We start from the raw sequence: 10,398 nt of genomic DNA on the forward strand, positions 1-10,398 counted from the left end.
CTGCTCTGGCCCTCCTTATCCTCTCAAGTAATAAAACACAGTCATTCCTCTAAGTTATCCCCCAAGAGCAGAACTTAAAACAAGGAGAGAGGGGAGGGATACCCCAGGAAGAACACTTAGGCCTGATCCCTTATTTATGAAAGGACTCAATTGGAGATTTTTGGCAGTTTCTTCTATTGAAGTATTACGTACAGTCACAGAGATACTAACAGGATTAAAAGACAAAGACGCTTATTGTAGACCTTTATGTTTTTTGTTCCCATCATTGGAACAGACTTCCACAATGCACTTTGAATTGATATGTTTTCATAATTTATAGTTGTGATGAGTAGCATACTTACATTTTACTGTAATTTGTTTTAACAGCATTATTGTTAATGTAAATACTTATAACAATTATTATAAGTTTATCTTTAATTTTTTTTTCAACGTTTTTTATTTATTTTTGGGACAGAGAGAGACAGAGCATGAACAGGGGAGGGGCAGAGAGAGAGGGAGACACAGAATCGGAAACAGGCTCCAGGCTCCGAGCCATCAGCCCAGAGCCCGACGCGGGGCTCGAACTCACGGACCGCGAGATCGTGACCTGGCTGAAGTCGGACGCTTAACCGACTGCGCCACCCAGGCGCCCCTATAAGTTTATCTTTAAATGTTATCATTTTTTAATACACTGAAGCCTCAAAAAAGTAGAAGTATCCCAATCTTCTCTTGGCCTGTGAGAGGCTCCATAATCCTATAAGAATATATGATGGATGCTAGGTGGAGTATTCTATTGTTGCTCAGAGTTTGAAATTAGCATGAATATTTCTTATCAGTAACATCTTGTCTAAGCCTCAAGGGAGCTGGCATCTCCTGCTTCATTTCTTATTACTCTTTCTGCTCACTAATGCTTCATGTCTATGTGCTGCCAGATGAAGGAGTCTGCAGGGATGTAGGGAGGAAGCCCTAGGGATAACCTTTCTCCCACCTCTCTCCTACTTCACCCCCACACCATGGAGATCAGGTCTGTCAACAGAACTTGGGGAATTCCCACAATGAACATGACCTTTGGACTTTCTCTTCTATTTCTCTTTCCATACCTAATGGAAAGATGGCCTGGTTATTCTAATCAGAGACCTTTAGAAAAGAAAATCCCAAAGACAGTTTGAGCATTTGACCTGCCTGTTTACGTTGTGTGAAAAGGAATTTATAAGTACATTTTTTAAATTGTGCTTAATTTTGAGAGTCAAAAGAAAAAAAAATTACAAATAGTAATACAGGAAATATCTTATTTGGTCATTCTGATTTAAACATTGCTAATATTCTGTCTCATTGACTCTCAGTCTTTTGTGTATTTGTTAATTAAAAAAATAACACTCCTACATATTCAATGCAATCCACATCAAAATAACATCAGCATTCTTCACAGAGCTAGAACAAACAATCCTAAAATTTGTATGGAACCAGAAAAGACCCCAAATAGCCACAGCAATCCTGAAAAAGAAAACCAAAGCTTGAGGCATCACAATTCCGGACTTCAAGCTATATTAAAAAGCTGTAATCATCAAGACAGTATGGTACTGGCACAAAAACAGAAAGATAGATCAAGGGAACAGAATAGAAAACCCAGAAATGGACCCACAAACATATGGCCAACTAATCTTTAACAAAGCAAAAAAGATTATCTGATGGAATAAAGACAGTCTCTTCAGCAAATGGTGTTGAGAAAACTGGACAGCAACATGCAGAAGAATGAGACCAGACCACTTTCTTACACCATATACAAAAATGAAGTAAAAATGGATCAAAGACCTAAACGTAAGACAGGAAGCCATCAAAATTCTGGAGGAGAAAACAGGCAACAATCTCTTTGACTTCAGCCACAGAAACTTCTAACTTGACATGTCTCCAATGCAAGGGAAACAAGCAAAACTTAACTACTGGGACTTCATCAAGATGAAAAGCTTCTGCACAGGGAAGGGAACAATCAGCAAAACTAAAAGGCAACCAATGAATGGGAGAAGATATTTGTAAATGACATATCAAAGTGTTAGTATCCAAAATCTCTAAAGAACTTATCAAACTCAACACCCAAAATATAGATAATCCAGTGAAGAAATGGGCAAAAGACATGGATAGACACTTGTCCAAAGAAGACACCCAGATGGTTAACATACACATGAAAAAATACTCAACATCACTCATCATTGTGGAAATACAAATCAAAACCACCATGAGATACCACCTCACACCTGTCAGAATGGCTAAAATTAAGTACTTAGGCAGGGCACCTGGGTGGTGCAGTCTGTTAATCGTCCAACTCTTGATCTCAGCTCAGGTCATGATCTCACAGTTTGTGAGTACAAGACCCACGTCGGGCTCTGTGCTGATGTTGCAGAGCCTGCTTGGGATTCTGTCTCTCCTTCTCTCTGACCCTCCTCCACCTGTGCTCTCTCTCAAAATAAATAAACTTAAAAAAAATTAAAAAAAAAAACTCAGGCAACAACAGATGTTGGCAAGGATGTGGAGAAAGGGGAACCCTTTTGCACTGCTGGGGGGATTACAAGCTGGTGCAGGCACTCTGGAAAACAGTATGGAGATTCCTCAAAAAATTAAAAATAGAACTACCCTACAACCCGGCAATTTCACTACTAGGTATTTGCCCTGGTTTGAAGGGGCACATGTTCATAGCAGCACTATCGACAATAACCAAAGTATGGAAAGCACTGAAATGTCCATTGACTGATGAATAAAGAATATATATATATATGTATATACATATATATATGGATATATATATAATGGATATATATATATATATATATATATATATATATATATATATATAATGGAATATTACTCAGAGGTCAAAAAGAATGAAATCTTGCCATTTGCAACAATGTGGATGGAACTAGAGTGTATTATGCTAAGTGAAATAAGTCAGTCAGAGAAAGACAAGTATCATATGATTTCACTCATGTGGAATTTAAGAAACAGAGCATAGTGGAAGGGGAGCAAAAATAATATAAAAACAGGGAGCTATTAAGAAACTTTTAAATACAGAGAAGAAATTGAGGGTTGCTGGTGGGGTGTTGGGTGGGGGAAGGACTAAAGGGGCAAGGGGCATTAAGGAGGACACTGGTTGGGATGAGCACTGGGTGTTATATGTAAGTGATGAATCACTAAATTCTATCCCTGGGGAGAAAGAAAGAAAGAAAAGAAAGAAAAGAAAGAAAAGAAAGAAAGAAAGAAAGAAAGAAAGAAAGAAAGAAAGAAAGAAAGAAAGAAAGAAAGAAAGAAAGAAAGAAAGAAAGAAAGAAAAAACTAAAGATATAGGTCAGTCTATTTATGTATGTATGTATGTATGTATGTATGTATGTATGTATTTATTTATGAGAGAGAGTGCAAGTTGGGGAGGGGCAGAGAGAGAGGGAGACACAGAATCCGAAGCAGGCTCCAGGCTCTGAGCTGTCAGCACAGACCCCGACACAGGGTTCAAACTCACAAACAGTGAGATCATGACCTAAGCCGAAGTCGGACACCTAAGGGACTGAGCCACCCAGGTGCCCCTAGGACAGTCTCCTTTAAATTTCCCATGGTTATTCCCTCCCTGTTCCCCACACCCCTCTCTTCTGATGTGTTTGAGGTGCTAATTTCTTCCAATGTATTCTCAAATAGATTTACATGTAGTTTTATATATCACTACATAAAATGTGTGTATATACATTTCTGCACATATATAATATTCCTATGTTTTTAAATGCCAAGCATATATAACAGATATGCATAACAATACATGAAGGATTGTTTTCTTTTGTATATGGCTTATATATATATATATATAGCATATCATATTTATCAATATCTTGCTTTTCTTTTTCAGCATTGTTTTTGATCTATTTATATTGATATTTACAGGTTAAAGATCTTTTTAATTGCCACTGAGTATTGATTGCATAGATATAATACATTTAATTTATTTATTTCCTTGTTGATGGGCATGAAGTTTTTCCTCTTATTTATTAATATTAACACTGCTTCCATGAACATCCTTGATGTTTACTTTTTGCACATAGGATTTTTCTTGAGTATATGTGAGATATAGAATTAGTGGATTGTAGCTTATAGACATTTTATTTTTTAAAAAAAACATTTTTTAAGTTTATTTATTTATTTTGATAGACAGAGCAAGTGGGGGAGGGGCAGAGAGAGAGGGAGAGACAGAATCCCAAGCAGGCTCTGCACTGTCAGTGTGGAGTCTGATGTGAGGCTCAAACTCACAAACCTGTGAGATCATGACCTGAGCCGAAATCAAGAGTCAGACGCTTAACCAACTGAGCCGCCCAGGTGCCCTGTAGTTTATGTACATTTTCTTTTCTTTTTTATTTTCATGTTATTTTACAATTAACATGCAGCATTATATTAGTTTCAGGTGTACAGTATAGTGATTCAACAATTTTATTCATTACTCAGTGCTCCACACAGTAAATATACTCTTAATCCCTTTTATCTATTTCTTTCATCCTCCCACCCATCTCGCCTTTGGCAACCACAACTTTGTTTTCTATATTTACGAGTGTTGTTTTGTTTGTCTCTTTTTTCTTTGTTCATTTGTTTTGTTTCAAAACTTCACATGAGTGAAATCATATAGTATTTGTCTTTCTCTGATGGACTTATTTCACTTAGCATAATACCCTCTAGGTCCATGCATATTGTTGCAAATGGCAGATCTCATTTTTTTTTTAAGGCTGAGTAATATTCCATTGTGTATGTTTACCACCTGTTCTTTATCCATTCACCTAATCAGTGAACATTTTGGTTGCTTCCATATCTTGGCCATTGTAAATAATGCTACAATAAACATGAGGGTGCATGTATCTTTTTGAATTAGTGTTTTCATTTTGGGGGGGTAAATACCCAGTAGTGGAATTACTGGATCATATGATATTTCTATCTCTTTTTTTTTTTTTTTTTTTTACTTTTTAAATTATTTTCCACTTTAATGATTCCTTTTCAAAAGTCCCATTCTTGGGGCGCCTGGGTGGCGCAGTCGGTTAAGCGTCCGACTTCAGCCAGGTCACGATCTCGCGGTCCGTGAGTTCGAGCCCCGCGTCAGGCTCTGGGCTGATGGCTCAGAGCCTGGAGCCTGTTTCCGATCTGTGTCTCCCTCTCTCTGCCCCTCCCCCGTTCATGCTCTGTCTCTCTCTGTCCCAAAAATAAATAAAAAACGTTGAAAAAAAAATTTAAAAAAAAGTCCCATTCTTTTTTTTTTTTTTTTTAATATAATTTATTGTCAAATTGGCTAACATACAGTGTGAACAGTGTGCTCTTGGTTTTGGAGGTAGATTCCTGTGATTCCTCGCTTACACACAACACCTAGTGCTCATCCCAACAAGTGCCCTCCTCAATGCCCATCACACATTTTCCCCTCTCCCCCACTCCCCCCCATCAACTTTCAGTTTGTTCTCTGTATTTAAGAGTCTCTTAAGGTTTGCTTCCCTCCCTCTCTGTAACTATTTTTTTCCCCTTCCCTTCACCCTTGGTCTTCTGTTAAGTTTCTCAAGTTCCACATATGAGTGAAACCATATGATATCTGTCTTTCTCTGACCGACTTATTTCACTTAGCATAATACCCTCCAGTTATATTGCTGCAAATGGCATGATTTCATTCTTTCTCATTGCCAAGTAGTTTCCATTGTATATATAAACCACATCTAGGCTTGGCTCCCTGCAGGTCTTGTTTGTAGGGTCGTTTTTGGCAACAAAGCCACAACATTCATGATGAATGCAATTCAGATTGTTCGTGACCACTGGGTACCTATGCTTGTGCCTGTGGGATTTGTCCTTGGATGTTATCTAGACAAAAAGAACGATGAAAACCTGCCTTCCAGAACGGGAGTTTGTTGTTTAAAAGGGAGTTGAGACCTAATGAAGAAGTCACCTGGAAGTAAAAGCTGTGACTCAAATACAGAATGTTCACAGTTTAAAAATTGGGAGAGAAATAAAGACACATTCATTATTAAAAAAAAAAAAACGTAAGCCACATCTCCTTTATCCATTCATCAGTGGATGGACATTTAGGCTCTTTCCATAATTTGGCTATTGTTGAAATCACTGCTATAAACATTGGTATACATGTACCCCAATGAATCAGCACTCCTGTATCCTTTGGATAAATTCCTAGTAGTGTTATTGCTGGGTCGTAGGGTTGTTCTATTTTTAATTTTTTAAGGAACCTCCATAATGTTTTCCACAGTGGCTGCACCCATTTGCATTCCCAGAAACAGTGTATGAAGGTTCTCTTTTTTCCATATCCTCACCAACTCTTGTTATTTCTTGTCTTTTTGATTCTAGGCATTGTGACTGGTATGAGGTGATATCTCATTATGGTTTTGGTTTGCATTTCCCTGATAATGAGTGATGTTGAGCATCTTTTCATGGGCCTGTTGGCCATTTCTATATCTTCTTTGGGAAAATGTCTATTCAGGTCCTCTGCCCATTTTTAATTGGCTTATTTGAGGTAGTTGGTGTTGAGTTATATAAGTTCTTTATATATTTTGGATATTAATCATACATATATATATTAACCATTTATAGATAATTTGCAAATATCTTCTCCTACTTAGTAGGTTGCCTTTTTGTTTTATTAATGGTTTCCTTTGCTGTGCAAAAGTTGTTTTTTTTTTATTTTGATGTAGTCTCAATAGTTTAGTTTTGCTTGTTTCCCTTGCCAAAGGTGACATATCTAGAAAAATGTTTCTGTGGGCTATGTCAGATAAGTTACTACCTACGTTTTCTTCTAGGAGTTTTATGGTTTCAGGTCTCACATTTCAGTCTTTAATCCATTTTGAGTTTATTTTTGTGTATGGTGTAAGAAAGTATTCCAGGTTCATATTGGAACTTATTAAATTTAGAGCTTAATTTGAGGAGATATCTTTATAAAAGTGTGTCCTTTCATCCTTGAAAATAATCTTCATTTATTCAAGTTTCTTATTATGCTTCTTAAAAAAGTTTTATGATTTCTCTATAAAAGTCTAACTTTTGAAAACTTAATTTCTTAACATTTTATAATTTTCACTGCTCTTGCAAAAAAGTGCTATAAAAATACTATTGAATTCTTTCTTGTTGCCTTTTTATCTTACTGGGAAAAATTCTATTTAATTATCTTATTTATTCAATTAGTTTTTCCATTCCTTGCATTGGATTTTGATAAGATTAGCATATTATTTGCAAAGAATGACTAATTTGTCTTTCAGAAGTGAACAATGTGGTCAACTTTTTAATTTCCAAGCCACAACAAATTGAGTGATATTTAGTCTAACTAATACATTCTCTAATCCTTAGACTGCTTATTTCTTTTCTTATTGCATTGACTAGGCCATTTAGGAAAGTGTCAAATAGTTGTGGTCTCCAGACTTTAATGGAGACTTTTTTAAGTTTTATTATTAAATATATTCATTGAAGGATCTTGAAAAATGTCCTTCTGTCATTAGTTTAAGAAATTTCTTTTTTTTCCTAATTTACTAAGCATTTTCTTTTTATAGAATGCTTTTTCTATAGCCATTGAAATTATACTTTAAAAGTATATTGATATGATGAACAACATTGACGATACATAGATTTCTGCTACGGATCATTTTATTTTTAGGCTATATAGCACTTTATTATTATTAACTAATTTTAAATTAAATTTTCTTATAATTTATTTAGAAATATTCGATCTATTTTATGGGTGGATGGATGGATGGATGGATGGATGGAAGTAATTAGAGGTAGTGCCTAACTCTGTCCATTAAAACATTTTCATTTAATTTTGCCACTTTGGTGTATTAAGTGTCTGGGAAAGCAAATAAACTATTATTTCTTGAAGAAGCCCTTCTCTGAGCCCCAGCCTAAAAAAAACCCAAAACTTATTTTTACCCTTTGTTAACCCTCTCATTGTACCCTGTATTATAACTATATGGTTATTTGTGAAATTATTTTTTAATTGAATCACCCACTAGGCTTTAAGTTCCATAAGGGCAAGGCATGTTATCTGTTTAACATTGCTGTAAGCCTAGGGTCTCACCTGTGCTTAGTATATAATAGACAGTCTAAAAATTATTTGCAGAATTAATGAGTGATTAAAGATTAAATGAATCACAATTTGAACCTGATGATGCCCAGGGTCTTTCTCTCTTTAGAACTTGCCTAATGAGGATATAACAATTCAAAGTGCATTACTAGGCTACTTTTACTAAAGTTTCTTTACCTGCTTAAACTGACATGCCAAAGTATTTCTTTGAAGTCTTTAAAACTGGATAAATCCCACTGATTGCTTTTTCTCCTTAATCACTGCACTAGCACATCATAAAAAATTAGAGGAGTTTTCTAAAATTAAATACCAAATGTTACTAAAATAAACATCACCTACTTTTCATCCATGGCGAATTGTACATTCACAGGCTTCAATGCATCCTATAAACCAAAGCACAATTAAGCAGTAGTTGTCATCCAAGTGTTGTCAAACATTGACTTTTTTTTAATGTTTATTTATTTTTGAGAGACAGAGAGAGACAGAGAACCAGCAGGGGAGGGACAGAGAGAGAGGGAGACACAGAATCCAAAGCAAGCTCCAGGCTCTAAGCTGTCAGCATAGAGCCTGACACAGGGCTCAAACCCACGAACCGTGAGATCATGACGTGAGCTGAAGTCAGTTGCTTAACCAACTGAGCCACCCAGGCGCCCCTCAAACATTGATTTTTTAAGACCAAAGATAAGTGTGCCAAAGACCAGCTTTGGGTGGGAATGTCCAGATCCTTGGGGATTTCAATAGTCAAATTGAGAGAGGCAGTCAGTCTTTCATATCTCAGTTCTTTGGAAGGTACCAGAAAATCTTCAAACAGGGGTGGCTACTTTCTGTTTTTCTGATCCCCTGTAGCACCAAAGTTTCCTAAATTTCAACACAATTGTTGAAGTTTAGGCTAATTTTAAATAGAGTGTTAAAGAGTTGACTGCAGTTACTCTCATCCTTTGCCATCAGTTACATCTTGAGAAGCTTTAAGGAATTGTCACTTTTTTTCTGATTTCTTAAAAGTACACATGTCATAATTAAGGATATCATCTTTTGCCTGTGATGACATTTTAAAATTAATTAATTTTACTTTCCTACGTACCCAAAAATAATTTGAGGTAGTTACAGATTTGTTTGTACCAATTATTAGGCTACTATCAGTGGTTAAATGTATTAAATGCACTGCTAAATTAGTATCATATTCAAAGTTTGCTAATTTCACAATTACAATTTACAACCCACAATTAAATCCTGAATAAGTTGTAATTCAAACGATGATTTTTTTTTAATGAACAAATTCCTTTTGTTCATAGATAAGAATAAAATTTGTTTGTTAAAACATTTGTTCAGGACTTACTGTGTATTGAAAGTTATTCTAAGTGCTGGGCACAACATATATTCCCTGGTATCATGAAACTTATAGACTAATAAGGGATTGGGTAGTTTTGTACTGTGTCAACTTAGTTAAAACTGAAACCATGATTCTCAGAATCCTCCTTTCGTGTATGGTTTTGGTTTAGTGTTGGGCACAAGAAACATCATCTTAAGATTTGGAAGGGAAGAGGAATGGGAAGCAGCAGCTCTAAAAGCTGGTGTAATGACACGCACTGCTGAATTCATGCCCATCCTCACTGACCCGCCGGCTCACTTTGTCATCGGGCAGCCAGCCTGCAGCTCTTGCCGCCCCTGCTGCTCCTGCCTGGTCTCCTTCTTCAGCTTCTCTGAGTCCTGGGGCAGACATAGGTGCATCACCACAGCAAAGAGTACTGACTTCTTTGGCACGTTTTCCACATTCTCAAGATTGGACGTTGCTATAGACTGAATGTTTGTCTCCCCCTTAAAATTCATATGTTGAACCCTAAGCCCCTACAGGATAGTTTTTGGAGATGAAACTTTGGGAGATAATTAGTATGAAAGAGAACCCAGGGAGCTCCCTCATCCCCTCCAACAAGTGAAGTTACAGAGATAAGATGACATCTGTGAAATAGGAAGTGAGCTCTCACCAGATCAGCAGACACTGAATCTGCTGGTGCCTTGATCTTGGACTTCCCAACCTCCAGAACTGTGAGAAATAAATTTCTGTTGCTCATAAGCTACCTGATCTATGGTATTTTATTATAGCAGCCTGAACAGATTAAGACAAAGGTAGTATGAGATGAACGTGGGTTCCAGTTGTCCTCGTGGTTTCTTGATTGTCCTTTCTCTCCCCATTTGATACCTAGAGTTTCTTCCTGATTGCTGAACCTATAGACCTATGGAGTCTATGGAGACTTCAGGCTCACCACCAGAGGCAAGGCAACAGCCTTCCATAGACTTCTTTACCAGCACCCACAATTGCATAAGGTCTAATCCCTACAATAAATTTC

At 36.6% G+C, this 10,398-nt stretch overlaps 1 pseudogene; it reads left to right on the forward strand.

The window, feature by feature from the left end:
* Positions 1-5,696: 5,696 nt before the first annotated feature.
* Positions 5,697-6,007, forward strand: LOC131503481 (NADH dehydrogenase [ubiquinone] 1 beta subcomplex subunit 1-like; annotated as a pseudogene).
* Positions 6,008-10,398: the final 4,391 nt, after the last annotated feature.

The sequence above is a fragment of the Neofelis nebulosa genome, chromosome 2, assembly GCF_028018385.1.
Source record: "Neofelis nebulosa isolate mNeoNeb1 chromosome 2, mNeoNeb1.pri, whole genome shotgun sequence".
In the NCBI taxonomy this organism is placed as follows: Eukaryota; Metazoa; Chordata; class Mammalia; order Carnivora; family Felidae; genus Neofelis; species Neofelis nebulosa.